The 16,976-nt window shown below is 45.5% G+C and overlaps 2 protein-coding genes across 2 annotated transcripts in view; one reads left to right on the top strand and one right to left on the bottom strand.

Annotated features, from left to right (window-relative positions):
* The window catches only part of COL8A1 (collagen type VIII alpha 1 chain), a 171,344-nt gene that overhangs the window by 131,673 nt on the left and 22,695 nt on the right, over positions 1 to 16,976 (top strand). The gene's annotated exons all lie outside the window — the stretch shown is intronic.
* Positions 10,040 to 16,976, bottom strand: part of ST3GAL6 (ST3 beta-galactoside alpha-2,3-sialyltransferase 6) — a 160,433-nt gene continuing 153,496 nt past the window's right edge. Inside the window, exon 12 of the transcript XR_014789052.1 lies at positions 10,040 to 16,709. The gene's annotated coding sequence lies outside the window, so the exon portion shown is untranslated. The remainder of the gene's footprint in view (positions 16,710 to 16,976) is intronic.

Below are 16,976 nucleotides of genomic sequence, written 5' to 3'. Positions count from 1 at the left end.
CACCAGCTTAGTTGCACATGCCTAAATCTGGATCCAGCCCATCAAAGGGATGGTGATCAAACTATGTAGGATTGCTGATTTACAACGATGCCTCCAGACAAACCCAGTAGCTGTGTATGCTCTTGAAATGTTTACAGGAGGACCACTCAGAGGTTTTATGGGGCCTGGGGCAGATGTGATGTTGGGGGCCCAGCCATTGCCATCTTCAAAGACCCATCCGTGTGGAGGGCTTTGGTGAGCAATGTGGCAGGATTGACTCTGTGTGAGAGGACTGTTAAATTCAACGTTTTTTAAGTAGCACACATTTTTACATATGTGAGATCATTAATAATGTCTCAAGATAATTCCAACACAGTGTATCTGGATGTAATAAGTGGTAAGCTTGACGTGTGTTTGGAGTATTGACAATCTGATCATCGTGCCAAAAAGATGAGTTCAGGGTGGCTCAACTCAGTGGCCATCGCATTAAATAATGGTCCTGTGAACTGGCCCTTGGGCTGCTTTACACATTACATAATGCCTAAAAAGAAGGCATTATGCTGCTTTCCCCAACCTGGCACCCTCCAGATGTGTTGGACTACAATGGCCAACATCCCCAGCGAGCACTGGGAGTGATGGGACTTGTGGACTGGCTGCCAGTCCATTTCCGGGCCCGATTCAAAGTGCTGGTGTTAACATTCAAAGCCCTTAACGGCTTGGGGCCAGGTTACCTGAAGGATCGCCTCCTCCCATATGTGCCTGCCCGGACCTTAAGATCATCATCAGCGGCCCTTCTCCGTGAGCCCCTGCCAAAGGAAGTGAGGTGGGTGGCTACTAGGAGGAGGGCTTTTTCTGCTGTGGCACCCCGGCTCTGGAATGAGCTCCCTAGTGAGGTTCACCTGGCACCTACATTGTATTCCTTTCGGCGCCAGGTGAAGACCTTTTTATTTTCCCAGGCATTTTAGTATTTTAGCTTTCTAAATTTTTATCTTTGCTGTTTTAAATCTGTATTTTAAACTCCTGCACTGCTGCTAGGTTTTATTGTGGTTGTATTGTTATATTGTGGTTTTAATGTTCTATATATTTTAAATTGTTTTATTGTGTGTTGCTTGGATTTAATTTTTGTGAACCGCCCAGAGAGCTTCGGCTATTGGGCGGTATAGAAATGAAATAAATAAATAAATAAATAAATTGTAGTCCAAGACATCTGGAGGGCACCCAGTTTGGGAAGGCTGCAGAAATTAATGTAGATTCTGTGTGTGGATGCATGATGATTGCGGACATGGGGTGCATATATGGCTCAGTATGTACATGCTGGGAAGCTGTGATTGACCATAGCTCCTCAGTTTGTTTATACTGCATGTGCACAGAAGGTGGGGGGGGGGTGATGACACACATGCAGAATTTCTGTGATTATCACTGCACATGACATTCTGTGCACAGAATTCACATTATGCCTTTGGTGTGGCAATTTTGTAATGCTTGGGGAGACTTAAACAGTTAAACACTTGATTGGCACTTGCCTTCCCCAACCTAGTGCACTCCAGATGTTTTGGACTACAACTCCCAGCATTCCTGATTGAGTGAAGCATCATGAAGGCACCAGAACATCTGGAGGACACCAGGTTGGGAAGGCTGCAGAACACCAAAAATGTACCTGACATACCGAGAAGGGGTTTATGCATTTCAAGCACATCTTCTTTAGTGGGGGGGGGGGGGAACCATTACTTTGGTGCAATAGAGTGGATCAGTGGTGCCACCTAGTGATCTGTATTAGGATCTGACTTGTGAATTTCCCCAAGTAGAAAGCCACAAAGCAGAACTTGATATTTTTTTAAGGTCTCCATCTACAACTGCATTTGCCAGTAGCCTTCCATAATAGCAGCCAAAGTTTAAACAAATGATCCTGTTTCTCCAGCTACATTTAGCTGTTGCCATGTTTTTAGCTACATTTATGGAATTTAGGATGTGTATAATAATTGGACAAGTCTGATTTTTTTTCTTCTTGGCATTATTCGGAAACCGCTTGGTTTCCTTTAGACATGTAAGTATCTGTGTTTAGAAAGGTGTACGTTTAGACATTTAACTCTCTCATAGGGGGTCAGATGACAAAAGGGGCTAGAAGACTGCCAAGGCATTAGTATACACGCTTGTAAAATTGCACACTCTTTTAAAGAACAGGATCCAATACTGTTACTTGTTTGTTTATTTCTTTTAAGGATTTATAAACCACAACTTCATCCAAAAATGGATTTCAGGGCAGTATACATGAAAAATTAAAATCAATACAATATTAAACAGCATGCAACAATGCAATAAAATTTAGAGGAATAAACTATACAACCAGCTGAAAGTGCATTAATTTAACATTCCTTTATTATTATTTTTTATTATTAAATTTATTAATCGCCCATCTGGCTGGTCACCCAGCCACTCTGGGCGATGTACAGCATACAATAAAAGAGTTAAAAACAATAAAATTCTACAATAAAAACATTTTCTAAAATACCCTAACTCACCCCAAATGCCTGCCTGAACAACCACGTTTTTAATGCACGACGGAAGCTCATTAAGGAGGGGGCATGACGGAGTTCCCTAGGGAGGGAGTTCCACAGAGTGGGGGCCACCACAGAAAAGGCCCTCTCCCTTGTCCCCACCAGTCTAGCTGTCCTGGCTGATGGGACAGAGAGAAGGCCATCAGAGGCTGATCTTGTTAAGCAGCCTGTCTGGTGCTGCTGGAGGCGCTCCTTAAGATAGGCTGGGTCGGAACCATATAGGGTTTTAAAGGTCAAAACCAACACCTTGAATTTGGCCCGGAAAACAACTGGTAACCAGTACCCATCTTCAAGGGTAACCCCACGTAGAGTGCATTACAGTAGTCTAAACGAGAGGAGACCAGGGCATGTGCTACCGATGGGAGCAGATGGTCGGGAAGGAAGGGGCACAGCCACTGTATCACATGGAGGTGATACAGCGCTGTCCTCCATGGACAGCTGGGAGTCCAAAATGACCCCCAGGCTGAGGACCTGGTCTTTCAAGGGTAGCCATACCCCATTCAGTACCAGGTCAGCATTCCCTAGCCTCCTCTTGTCTCCCACCAAGAGTACCTTGGTCTTGTCAGGGTTCAGCTTCAGCTTATTCCTCCCCATCCAGCCACTCACCGTCTCCAGACATTTGGACAGGGATTCTATGGCCAACCTTGGTGAAGATTTGAACGAGAGGTAGAGCTGCGTGTCATCCGCATATTGATGACACCACACCCCAAACCTCCTGATGACAGCCCCCAGCAGCTTCGCATAGATGTTAAATAGCATCAGGGAGAGGATGGAACCCTGTGGCACCCCACAAGTGAGTGGCCATGGGTCCAAAACATTCCTGGGCAAATAAAAAGTTTTCAACCAAAAGGAATACAGTGCTGCTGCTGCCAGGCATACCTCCCTCAAGGGGACATTCCAAAGTCAGGGTGCAACCACAGAGAAAGCCCTCCCTCTTGTACATGGAACACAGAGAAGGCCGTCTTCCTCTGGCAATCTTAATGAGAGCCAGTGTGGTGTAGTGGTGAGAGTGTTTGACTGGGAGCTGGGTGATCTTGCTTCTAGTCTCCACTTGGCCATGGAAGCTCACTGGGTGACTTTGGGCCAGTCACAGACTCTCAGCTCAACCTACCTCACAGGGTTTTTGTTGTGAAGATAAAATGGAGAGGAGGAGGATAATGTAAGCCGCCTTGGGTTCCTTGCAAGAGGAAAAAAGGTGGGATATAAATGCAATAAATAAATAAATAAATAAAATGCACAAGCAAGTTGGTATTGGAGGAGATGCTTCTTCAGTTATCCAAGCCCTAAGGCATTTAGAGCTTTTAAGGAAAGCACCTGCACCTTGAATTAGGCTCAGTAGCAAATAGGCATCCAATGTACCTCCTTCACTGGTAAACCAGCCAGAATTCTAACAACCAAATTCTGCACCAGTTGAAGCTACCAAACAGCTTCCAAGGGCTGCCCCATGTCTAACACATTATAGAACTCCAACCTGGGGGTTACCAGAGCATAGATCACTCTTTTCAGACTATCGCTATTTAAGGATAAGAGTCACCTCACCTCTAATACTGCTGCAAGCTCATGGAGTGTAGTATCAGATCATCTTTGGAAAAGGCCTGTAAGATACATTATGTGAGACTTTATTATGGCTTAAAAACTGGGAGTGGGCGCACAATTTATGCAGTACTTTCTCATATGGTTTCTGTCTGGGGCAGACTGGCCATGATTCCTGTGTTGGTGGTTTATTTAAACAAGGTGCAACCTGACCACTATTCATTACTAGAGTAGCTAAGGACTCAAAGCTTAGATATACGAATGTGGCTTGGCAAATCATGAAGAGAAACGTAGAAAATAGAATATACTAGAATTATGTTAGTTTTGCCTTCCGTGTTTATACACACACACACACACACACACAGAAGGCAAAATGGGTGTGGCTGTTTTTACAGTATACGCCATTGTTTAAGTCATGCAAAACAAGTTGAGTTGTATCAGATGCTCTGTCCCTTGTAACTCGATTGGTCAAGCCAGCTTGCTTTGATAATCTTTCTGGAGGTTGTCATTGTGGTGAGATTGATGGACTGACACGTTGGGTTGGATCCAGAGGACTTCAGTTAAACTTTAGTCCCAGTTAGTTTTCAGTGGGATTAAGGACCAAATAGACATGATGATAACTGTGTGACTGCATATAACATGCAGTGTTTAGTAGTGTATCGGACACTGCTCTTTACATTGGGAGGGAATCAGGGCTGGCCCTGTCGTTAGGCAAAGTGAGGCAGCCACCTCAGGCGGCAGATGTGGGGGTGGGGCAGCACAGAATAGGGATGTGCAGATTGGGTAAAATCCATTCCAGCTGTGGTTCGTGGGTTGTCCGGCACCTTTTGTTCCCTTGTCCGCATGACAGAATTGTTTTTTTTTTTTTAAGTTTCTGAATTTGTGCAAATTTGCACATGCAAAAATGCACATTCCCCCCAAACGCACATTTTTGCACTTTAGCCTACGGGGGAAATGTGCATTTCCAGATGGTTGTTTGTTTGTTTTTAAGCGCATTTTTCTGTGATGATATTTGTGCAAAATTCCCAAAGGTTAGAAAAACAGTCTGCAAATCCACAGAATCCACCCAACCGGGGGTGGGTGGGTGGGGGAGCCGGTCCTCTGTGGAATCCACAGGTCACATTTATAAAAATCCAAACTCGTTTGGTTCCTTTGCAGATTTTTCTGACATCCCTTGCGCAGAGCAGTGGCAAGTGCTGGAGGACAGACCTGTGTGAGCCACACAGCCTTATGCCCCCTAAGCTTGGCTGTTGCCCTCAGGTGCCAAAAAAGAGGGATTCCATCACCAAAAAAGAGGAGAAAAGAGGATACCAATATGAGCAACAGTTGGGTACGCAAATACAGATGCAGAGGTGCAAATTCAGTAATAGTAACTACAGTGTAAATAGAAATGCAATACATCTCATCAGAGTGGGGAAGACTGTGACCAGGTGTCCTGTGTGCCTGCTCAGTCTGCTATCCAGGTGCTAACCACTGATGGGCCACTTCAAGGCCCCTGCTGCTCTCCCTCCTTATGGTTATTTGACTTTAAATCAGACTTGGACTGGACAGACCATCAAAGAGAGGACACCTCCAAAGACAGGACTGTCCTCTGCCAGCTCTCCAAAATAAAGGACTCTCCACTATAAATTAGGGCACCTGGCCACCCGAAAAATATGTTGGGCCAGGCCAGGTAGGGAAGTTTCCATCAGCACTAATGGGAGCTTTCCTCCCCAATGCAAAAAGCAGTGTCAGGACAGGGGCACTTTCCATTAGATCATGCCAAGTGGGTATGTGTGTTAAATTTCCTTTCCGCACCCAACATGGTCCCCATCCTGTTCCTCCCAACCAAGGCAGCTATTTAATTCTTCTTTTTTTAAGTGCACACTAAATGCAATCATCAGTTGAATGACACATCTAGTTTGTCCTAAAGAATGGCTAACTTCCTCGGGATCCAATCCACTGGTCCAAATTCTCTGCTTTGTTTTACTGCATATAGCTGTGGCTTCATTGGCTTTAGAGTAGAGATTTAGCATTTCTAGCTCTTTCTTCCTCAAACCTATATACTGCCCAGTATTCTTTGTAGAATAGTAAGTCCCAAATACTGTCATTCACAAATAAATGCCATTGATATCAACAGAACTTACTCACCAATGCCTGCACATTGTGTTCTGGGTGGCAGTGTTAACATAGGAGGTTCTCATGAAGTTTCTTTATCCATTTAAATCAAGCTGGGTAACCTGTGGTCCTTCAGATGCTGTTGGATGCTCCAACTTTCATTGTCCTTCACCATTGGCCATGCTGGTTGAGGCTGATGAGAGTTGGAATCCACAGCTTCCCCACTGCTGATTTAAAGAAACCTTTGCGGTGGGGCTGTACAGCACCTCGTTACGAAACCCGAATAACGAGGCGAAGTGGGCTGATTTGGAGGAGCCTCCTTGTGATACAAAGCAGATCAGAGCAGCACCGAGGCACCCCGAGGCACAAAGTGCCTCCTCCATGAAGCACCTCCTCCGCCCCGTATATTCAGAGCTCTTCTTATGCCTGAGCAGTCCAGACAGGCTGTCTCCGAAATGTATCAACCTCTGAAAGCGCATGTGGAGGGGCAGGAAGAGGAGGAAGAAGGAGGGGGGAGGCGAGCGGATGCGGGAAGCGGGGGGAGGCAGGAAGGCGAGTGAAGGAGGAGGAGGACGGAGTGTGCTTTGGCGAATGGGAACTCTCAGGCTGTAGCTACGCCAGCAGTCTCCAATCAGAGAGAGTGGTGGAGGAGGAAATGTTTCTTTGGGAGAGGGCTGGTGTATGGTTAGATCTGGTGTGTCTGCGTGCATGCAGTCAATGCAGTTCCTTCTTAGATTCCTTCATTCTCCATTGCTATCAGGCTTCCCTAGATTTTTAAAAGCAAATACCTAGCTTTTCGTGGGATCGTTCCTTCACTCCTTGCGCAAGCAGTCCCTTTGGGATTGTTTGGGGGGTTTTGGCACCCACTGCAGCTTTCTTCCTCCAAGTCATTCATTCTGTGTATTCATTCCACTCTTTTCAAGATTTTTTCAAATAAACATAGCTTTTCTTCACTTGTTGCTATGCTCCCTCCCCCACTGCCTTTCCATTGGTCATTGGTCATAGAGTTGGTCACTTGTAGGAATGTATAAAAGTCTTCCCCTTCATGGATCACTGCCTTCTTGTGGCGAAGGGGCTTGCGTAACTCAGTGAAGCCATAAGCTATGCCATGCAGGGCCACCCAAGACGGACAGGTCATGGTGGAGAGTTCTGACAAAATGTGGTCCACTGGAGAAGGAAATGGCAACCCACTCCAGTATTCTTGCCAAGAAAACCCCATGGAACGTATGACAAGGCTAAAAGATATGACACCAGAAGATGAGCCCCTGTCCAATATAGTACTGGGGAAGAGCAGAGGGAATTTCTAAGTAGCACCAGAAAGAGTGAAGTGGCTGGGCCAAAGACGAAAGGACACTCAGCTGTGGATGTGTCTGGTGGTGAAAAGAAAGTCCGATGCTGTAAAGAACAATATTGTTTAGGAACCTGGAATGTCAGATCAATGAATCAAGGTAAGCTGGAGGTGGTCAAACATGAGATGGCAAGATTGAACATCGACATCTTGGGAATCAGCGAACTAAAATGGACAAGCATGGGTGAATTTAATTCAGGTGACCATTATATCTACTACTGTGGGCAAGAATCCCTTAGAAGAAATGGAGTAACACTCATAGTCAACAAAAGGGTGGGAAAAGCAGTACTGGGGTACAATCTCAAAAATGATAGAATGATCTCAGTACGAATCCAAGGCATTCAACATCACAGTAATTCAAGTCTATGCCCCAACCACTGATGCCGAAAAAGCTGAGGTTGATCGGTTCTATGAAGACCTACAACACCTTCTAGAACTAACATCAAAAAAAGATGAGAGAGCTTCGGCTATTGGGCAGTATAGAAATGAAATGAAATAAGATGTCCTGTTCATCATAGGGGATTGGAATACTAAAGTAGGAAGTCAAGAAATCACAGGGATAACAGGCAGGCATGGTCTTGGTGTACAAAATGAAGCAGGACAAACGCTAATAGAGTTTTGCCAAGAGAACACGCTGATCATAGAAACACTCTTTTCCAACAGCACAAGAGGCGACTCTACACATGGACATCACCAGATGGTCAATATCGAAATCAGATTGATTATGTACTTTGCAGCCAAAGATGGAGAAGCTCTATACAGTCAGTAAAAACAAGACCTGGAACTGACTGGCTCAGATCATGAGCTTCTCATTGCAAAATTTCAGCTGAAATTGAAGAACATAGGGAAAACCACTAAACCGTTCAGGTATGACCTAAATCATATCCCTGATGAATATACAGTGAGGTGAGGAATAGATTTAAGGGATTAGACCTGATAGACAGAGTGCCTGAGGAACTATGGACAGAGGTCTGTAACATTGTTCAGGAGGCAGCAACTAAATCCATCCCAAAGAAAAGGAAATTCAAGAAAGCAAAGTGGCTGTCTGATGAGGCTTTACAAGTAGCTGAGGAAAGAAGGGAAGCGAAAAGCAAGGGAGAAAGGGTATTCATATACCCAAATGAATGCAGAGTTCCAGAGAATAGCAAGGAGAGACAAGAAGGCCTTCTTAAATGAACAATGCAAAGAAATAGAGGAAAACAGCAGAATGGGAAAAACTAGAGATCTCTTCAAGAAAATCGGAGATCTCAAGGGAACGTTTTGTGCAAAGATGTGCATGATAAAGGACAAAGAAGGCAGGGACCTAACAGAAGCAGATGAGATTCAGAAGAGGTGGAAAGAATACACAGAAGAACTATACAGGAAAGATCTTAATGTCCCTGATAGCCATGATAGTGCAGTCACTGAACTTGAGCCGGACATCCTCGAGAGTGAAGTCAAGTGGGCCTTAGGAAGCATTACTAACAACAAAGCTAGCGGAGATGACAGTATTCCAGCTGAGCTATTTAAGATCCTAAAAGATGATCTTAAAAGATAAAAGATGATCTGTTAAAGTGCTGCATTGAATATGCCAACAAATTTGGAACATTCAACAATGGCCGCAAGACTGGAAAAGGTCAGTTTACATTCCAATTCCAAAGAAGGGCAATGCCAAAGAGCGTTCAAACTACCGTACAATTGCGCTCCTTTTACATGCCAGCAAGATTATGCTCAAAATCCTACAAGCTAAGCTTCAGCAGTATGTGAACTGAGAACTACCGGAAGTACAAGCTGGGTTTCGAAGAGGCAGAGGAACTAGAGATCAAATCGCCAACATTCGCTGGATCATGGAGAAAGCAAGAGAATTCCAGAAAAATGTCTATTTCTGCTCCATTGACTACGCTAAAGCCTTTGACTGTGTGGATCACAACAAACTGTGACAAATTCTGAAAGAGATGGGAGTACCAGACCACCTTACCTGTCTCCTGAGAAACCTGTACGAGGGTCAAGAAGCAACAGTAAGAACCGGACATGGAACACCGATTGGTTCAAAATTGGGAAAGGGGTACGACAAGGCTGTATATTGTCGCCCTGCTTATTTAACTTATATGCAGAGTACATCATGAGAAATGCCGGGTTGGATGAATCACAGGTCAGAATTAAGATTGCCAGGAGAATTATCAACAACCTCAGATACACAGATGATACCACCCTAATGGCAGAAAGCGAAGAGGATCTAAAGAGCCTCTTGTTGAGGGTGAAAGTGGAGAGTGCAAAAGCTGGTTTGAAACTCAGCATTAAAAAAACAAAGATCATGGCATCTGGCCCCATCACTTCCTGGCATATAGAAGGGAAAGAAATGGAAGCAGTGACAGATTTTACTTTCTTGGGCTCCAAGATCACCGCAGATGGTGACTGTAGCCATGAAATTAAAAGATGCTTGCTCCTTGGGAGGAAAGCTATGGCAAACCTAGACAGCATAGTAAGAAGCAGAGACATCACCTTGCTGACAAAGGTTCGTATAATCAAAGCTATGGTTTTCCCAGTAGCAACGTATGGCTGTGAGAACTGGACTATAAGGAAGGCTGAGCGCCAAAGAATCAATGCTTTCGAACTGTGGTGCTGGAGAAGACTCTTACGAGTCCCCTGGACTGCAAGGAGGTCAAATCAGTCCATCCTAAAGGAAATCAACCCTGAGTGCTCATTGGAAGGACAGATACTGAAGCTGAAGCTCAAATATTTTGGCCACCTAATGCGAAGAGAAAACTCCCTGGAAAAGACCCTGATGCTGGGAAAGACTGAAGGCCAAAGGAGAAGGGGACGGCAGAGGATGAGATGGCTAGATAGCATCACAGATACAATGAATATGGACTTGAGCACACTCCGGGAGAGAGCGCAGGACAGGAAGGCCTGGCATGCTATGGTCCATGGGGTCACAAGGAGTCGGACACAACTTAACGACTGAACAACAATAACAACAACAACAAAAGTCTTACCTGGCTCTGCACCGGGCTATCCACGGTGGGGGGGGGAGGCGCTCTGTACCTCCCCCCAGAATCCTCCCTGGCCGGCTCTGCTCCGCGGCGGCTCCGCAGAGCCGCCAGCCACAGCCAGAGTTCCGGCCATGGCCGGGCTGCTACAGCCGCAAATGGCGGCCATCGTAGCGGCCAGCATTTGCGTCCTTGCAGTCAGCCGTGATAGACTACGTAAGTATTTACATAGCCTATCACAGCAAAGAGCAGGGGCACAAATGGCATAGCAGCCACCATTTGCATCCCTGCTCTTTGCTGTGATAGGCTACGTAAATACTTATGTAGCCTATCATGGCTGAATGCAAGGACGCAAATGGCGGCCACTACAATGGCTGCCATTTGCGGCCACAGCAGCCCGGCAGTGGCTGGCTGGGTGACCAGCCGGAGCCGCCGCATCTGCCACCACCACCGCATCCGCCGCCAGGTAAGCTCCATCCCGGGGGGATTCTGCGGGGTGGCGGGGGGGAGGCCGTTCCTCCATGGATTCCAGGGGACTCACTGGAGTCCGTGGTGGAATTCTCTGCCATCCCTAGTCACTTGGGGACTCCAGAAAAGGCTGTGTTTGTTTTTTAAGTTCGACCCTCACTGCTGCTTGCTCCTTGTCATTTTTTCATTCAACCCTGTCTTTTCTAGATTTTTGAAAACCCACTCTTAGTTTGATTTTTAAAATCAAACATTGACTTCTGGGCATGTTCCTCTATTCCCCCCCTTTTAATTAATATTCAACTATTTAGTTGTTTCTTTCTTTATAAACTCTTAAATAAAGGCATATCATAGCAGCCTACGTGTTTAGTGTTTGGCTTCCCCCTCTCCCATTCTGAAGTGAACCATCTGTCTCTTTTCTGTCTTGATCCTCCCAAAACATAAATTAATGAAGGTTTTTTTCCTGTTCCTTGCTTGCTCTTGGCTCTCATCTTAATGCCTCTGCCATCCTCCTGTATTTCTTGAGTTTTACCTGCCTTCCCTAAAAGAAAATTAAATATAAAACAATAAATTAAAAAACCCTTTTATTTGCTTAGGTAGTTCTGCTTTTCTTTTGCTCTTCTGTGTGCGCGCACGCACGCGTGTGTGCTGCCCTCTTGGCAAGCTTGACTCTGTTTGTATCTGCCTTTCTGGCCACAGGCCGCTCTTCCCTACAGGATATGCCTTGGTGTTGTCTGGTTTGCGGTCCCAAGCCTCTCTTCCCTACACAATATGCAAGGAATTGCACTTTGGTCCATTCATTCCTCTTTCTTTCTTTCTTTCTTTCTTTCTTTCTTTCTTTCTTTCGTAGATCCTTCATTTAGAAAATAAGTGTAATGATTCCCAAGGTCCATGGCCACTTCCCAGGCAGCTCTTCTCTATAGAGGCTCTCGTTGGCATGCAGTAGCTGTCGAACCACCACAGGTCCTGCCTAGCAGAGTTGCTGTGTCTTTCTGCCTCTGTCAGAAGACTGCTGAGAGCCTGAGGTCATTGGAGATCACCAACTGCATAAACTTGATAATTATGTACACTTGCCACACCTTACTAGCCACAGTTCCTTCAGTTCCCTAGAATCAGGTTTTAATTAAAACCTGTTTGAAATTTGGTGGGACTGGTGTGGCCAACCCCCCCCCCCACATTAAAATATAACATACATACAAAATACTCATTTAGTGTCTGCTAGAAATAAACAAAAGCAGATATAAAAAAAAAACTCTTCCAGCCTGCCCTTCAGGCAATGTGTGTATTCAGCCATAGGGAGGCTGAGCAGGTGATTCTTCTGAATAAGGGTTGTTTTGTACTTCAAAGAAACTTTCAGCAGAGATTAGCGATACTGACCTCCGCTTCAACGCACTATCCCTTCTGAGATTCATCTGAGTTTCTGGGAACATCAAATTTCACCTGTGCCTAGCAGGTGGGTCAAACTGCCTGGACTTTGGCAGGTGTAATGCCTTCAAGGGGAGCTGGGAGGGGCCAAGGTTTCACACACGTGTGAGTAGAAACAGGGAGAAGTTATAGCTCTTTGCTTTGGGAGTTTTTGTGGGAAAAGTCAAATTTCACCAGCGCCTAGCACCAAAGTTATTGTGCCAAACTGCCTGAGATTTGGCAGGTAGACTCGCCTCCAGGGTGGCAGCGAGGTCCCCAGATTTCATGCCTGTATCATAAAAACTGAAAAAGTTATGACCATTTGTATTTTCCCATGCAAGTCAATGGAAAACGCTAAAAACGGGTGATCCGGGTATCCAAATCTCACTTCGGATTCTGATCCGAGTCAAAACAGAGGGAATCTGAATCAGTCTGAGGTGGATAGGGGTTACTACAGAGGATCCGAAGCGGCATCTGAAGCAGAGCAGGGGGTCCATGCACAGCCCTACATTGCAGTCTCAAAACAATTGTTGGTAGTCAGTGAGAATGCCTGGTAGCTTTCTGTTGAAAGAGTTCAAAACAATTTTGGAGGGGTGGGTGTGGTTTTAAAGTAGACTTCAAAAGATGCATTAGGCAGACTCTTCGATGCTGAGATGGAGGACATGGAGCTCCAGGGGTGTTTATAGAATTATGCTTGCTCCAAACGTACACACAGTAGCTCTCCACTTCATGATTCACTCAAGAAAGTTGACTGTGTGGCAAATGGCAGAACATGGATTTTAATTTTTTATTTATAAAATGGCCTCATTGTTACACATTATCTCTAAAAACTAATAAACAATTAAAAATAAGTTATTGTAGTGGACTCCAGGTTCCTAGAAATGTAATGGTCGCCAGATGTACACCTTATGTCATATCGATATGATCTCACCATGGTGACACTATATCCCTCTTGCACATTTATACCTCATAGCACACGCAATGACATCTGTTGTAGTATTTTGGATAATATTGAATGAAAAGTGGGAAATAATGCTGGAAAATCGGTATAAGGAATGCATAATGTGCCCCAACTGTTATCAGTGCATTTCAATACTGATAAAAAGCACCAGTGTAGATCCAGCCCTCTAAATACTAGGGCCAGATTAACACAAATTTATAAAATGAAGGAAAGGGTAAATACAGAATTCAGGTAATAAAGAAAGGGAAGTCAATATATATAACAGTGATGTCAGAATAAAGAAGTGCTTCCAGTATTTAAATAAATATGATTTCAACAAGCAGTAACACTTATACCACTGTGAGTTTGTTGCAATTCGGTCTCTCCTTCACACACCCCTCCCCCCCTCTGGAGGTGTCCCTTCAGAAAACATGAACCCCGAAAAGTCTCCCCTTCAGCTTCAGTCAGGCCTGACACACAGCGTCAGCTTCAGCCCCCTTCAGAAAACACAAACCCCTAAAGGTCTCCCCTTAAAATTTTTCCCATCAAAGATAGACCCAAAGATACTGAATGGAAACTAAACTCTTCAACCAAATGCATTCGTTCCATATATGAGAGCCAGTGTGGTGTAGTGGCGAGAGTGTTGGACTGGGAGCCGGGAGATCCAGGTTCTAGTCCCCACTCGGCCATGGAAGCTCACTGGGTGACTTTGGGCCAGTCACAGACTCTCAGCCCAACCCACCTCGCAGGGTTATTGTTGTGAGGATAAAATGGAGGAGGAGGAGGAGGATTATGTACGCCGCCTTGGGTGCCTTGGAGGAAAAAAGGCGGGATATAAATGTAATATAAATAAATAAATAAATAAGCAAGCTGCCCAATAACAAGAGTCATCTGGGTGATGTACGAAGGATGATCGGTCTGGTAGTGCCGGGGGTGTGTGTGTGTACCTCTTTTGCTGGAGGTACTTAACAGAGGTTGGATGGATATCTGTCAGAGAGGCTGCAGTTGCATGCTGCACTGATGAGCCTACATTGACGTTGGACTAGAAGAAGATCTGTTCCAACTCTGTGATTGTATAGCCAACTAAAATCACAATTGCAGTAGGCCAAATTAAGAAGCAGCAAACGAAATCAAAACTAATCACTTTAAAACAGAGATCAAGAGATTGAAGCACAGCAGCCGTGAGCGATTCGAACAGAGGGGCAAAAAAATTCGCAGAGCTAAGCAACCATGTTAAAACCACAGCATAATATAAAGTTTAGAAGGCCTGAGAAAATAGAGAGGGCATTTCTTTGTCCCCAGAAGACATTAAAGCAAACACCAGGTGCAACTCTCCAAAAAAGGAGGACTTTTTATTAAGTGGTGCCTGTGTGGGGTGCCTGTGTGGTTTTCTGGCAGCTCGCAGCGCATCCACACAACACTTGTTTCAAATTGGACAGGGGATGAAGCTATCATGGCTGGACTGTTTGGGTTGTAATGAGAGTAAAGCACCCTAGTTAGACATGCTGGAGAGCCATCATAACAAGATCAGAGCGCATGTCCAAAAAACAGACATGGTGGTTGCACACAGTGCTGGCTCCAGGTTTCTGAGGGCCCTTGCACAAGACATGCACTGTGGGCCCCTCCCTCAGCAAATCCGCCTGCTCACCGCAAGTCTGCTTTTTCCCCACCATTGTCACAAACTGCTATTGTTCATCTGGTGACAGGGGAGGCTGGTGGCTCCGATGTCAGTGGGGCAGTGAATCTGCTCCAGGTTTCAGTCAGAACTCTAAAGGAGCTATCCGAGGGGCAAAGCTTTATTGTTCTGACTGGTTCTGACTGAAACCTGGAGTGGATTCGCCATTGGAGACACCAGCCTCCACTGGACTTGGCCTTTTCTGGAGATTGTTGTTGTTGTTGTTGTTGGCATTATATAGTGATGTAGAGACTTCAAATCACTTCCTCAGTAGTCCTAACAGCTGTCCTCTATGTTGGGTCATTGTGTTCACTGCTTAATATGTGGTTTCACATTGTAGTGCTGTTTTAAATCAGCATTGCAAAACCTTAGGCCTGGGGACCAGATCCAGCCCTCCTGCGGTCCAAATCCAGTGCTTTGGGGTTCTCCAGATAGCCATGCCTTTTTCCCCAACCACCAATCATTGGGAACTTTCCCAGCTTTTGCGCAGTTTTTTCCCAATTCTAAAAAGTTGGAATGCCTCCCCTAAGGCTTAGTTAGTTGCAGTAAGAGATTTAGGGTGCAATCCTACGCATGTTTAGACAGAAGAAAATCCTACAACGCTCAGCATTCCCCAGCCAGCTATGCTAAACGATGGTGGTATTTTGGGCCCTGCGTCCCCTTTTGCCTTTTAGCCCCACCCCTTTTGCCTTCAGCCCCACCCACCACTGGGATGTGGCCCCTGAAAACGTCTCTGAAATGGAATTGCAGCCCTATTTTAAATTGCCATGAGACACTCTGAGTGGTGCCAAGGCCCCAAAGGGGCAGGATATACATTTCTATAGAAATACATCGAAGACAAATAGGTTATCCCAAGAGTGCAGATTGAGAGGTGGGTCCTGAAGCTGCATTATGCAGGCTTGCCTACAGCCTTTTCAGGCAAGTCCATGGCTGCGGCAAAATTCAAACCAGACTTCCCGTGTACATGCTTTGCCATTACACTGCACCAGCTGTGTTCAACCCAGTCTTTTTCTGCTGCTACTGCTGCTATTCCTGCTGCTATATTTTACCAGGTATTTAGCACCAACAGCATGGTAAATACTGCACAGAACATAAAAGTAATTCAGCCCATGCCCGGAAGGTTTATGTCTGCATTAGGTGGAAAAGGGCAGGGGTTGGGAAAGAGGGCAGGCACTGATAAATGAACAGTGGTGCTGGGGGAAGGGGAAGCCAAGCACTTGTGGAGAAGATGGGGCTGCGGGTTGCAAGCCAACCTTTGGGTCAGTCTCCACTGCATGAACAGCAGGTACAGATTGGAAGGGGCAGACCACGATGATGATGATGACGATGGTGATGAAGAAGAGGAAGAGGAAGAGGAAGAAAAGGAAATGTGACTGGGCCCCATCTACATGGCACTGACTTGGTCTTTCATGTCGTCGGAGCTGCGCAGCTCCTGAGCTGCGGATGCTCAACCAGCAAGATATATGGGGTGCATCACTGCGCAGTTTCACTGAAAGAAACTCCACTCTGCCCTCCCCCTCCCCCGAAGTATTTCCAGGTTTAGATACGCAAAGGCACAACAGGAGGCCTTGTTGATTGTTGACATTTCTCCTCTGCTGGCCGATGGGTCTTTGCGAGCGTGTGTTTTGCCAACGCTGCAGTTTCCTTGCAGAGAAACAGTGCGCCAAAAAGCCATTGGACCATGGTGAGCAGGAATTCCCTTCCCAATCGTGCGATGGGTAGCAAGCAAGCAACAAACAGGAATCTGAGAAATATATGCAAGACAGTGACACAAAGTCCATGCTGAAATCCATGCTGAAATCAATGGGAAATCTCCCTTCCCTCTCCCCCCCCCCAGATTTGCAACCATAGTGATGCCTTTAGCTGATATGATTGGTGTGCATCTCTCTGTCAACCCTCAAAGTTTAGAAAGTGGGATAAGAGAAGATTTCTGAGGGAGAAGGGGCAAAACGCACTGAAATTAGGGGCACAGTGAGGGAAATCTACCACCCCCCTTTTTTAAAGTGTAAGT

Source organism: Heloderma suspectum, chromosome 3, assembly GCF_057233095.1.
Source record: "Heloderma suspectum isolate Gila_16-S chromosome 3, 16-S_ref, whole genome shotgun sequence".
Taxonomy (NCBI): domain Eukaryota; kingdom Metazoa; phylum Chordata; class Lepidosauria; order Squamata; family Helodermatidae; genus Heloderma; species Heloderma suspectum.
Note: the sequence above shows the minus strand (reverse complement) of the source record. Positions and strands in the feature narration are given on the sequence as shown.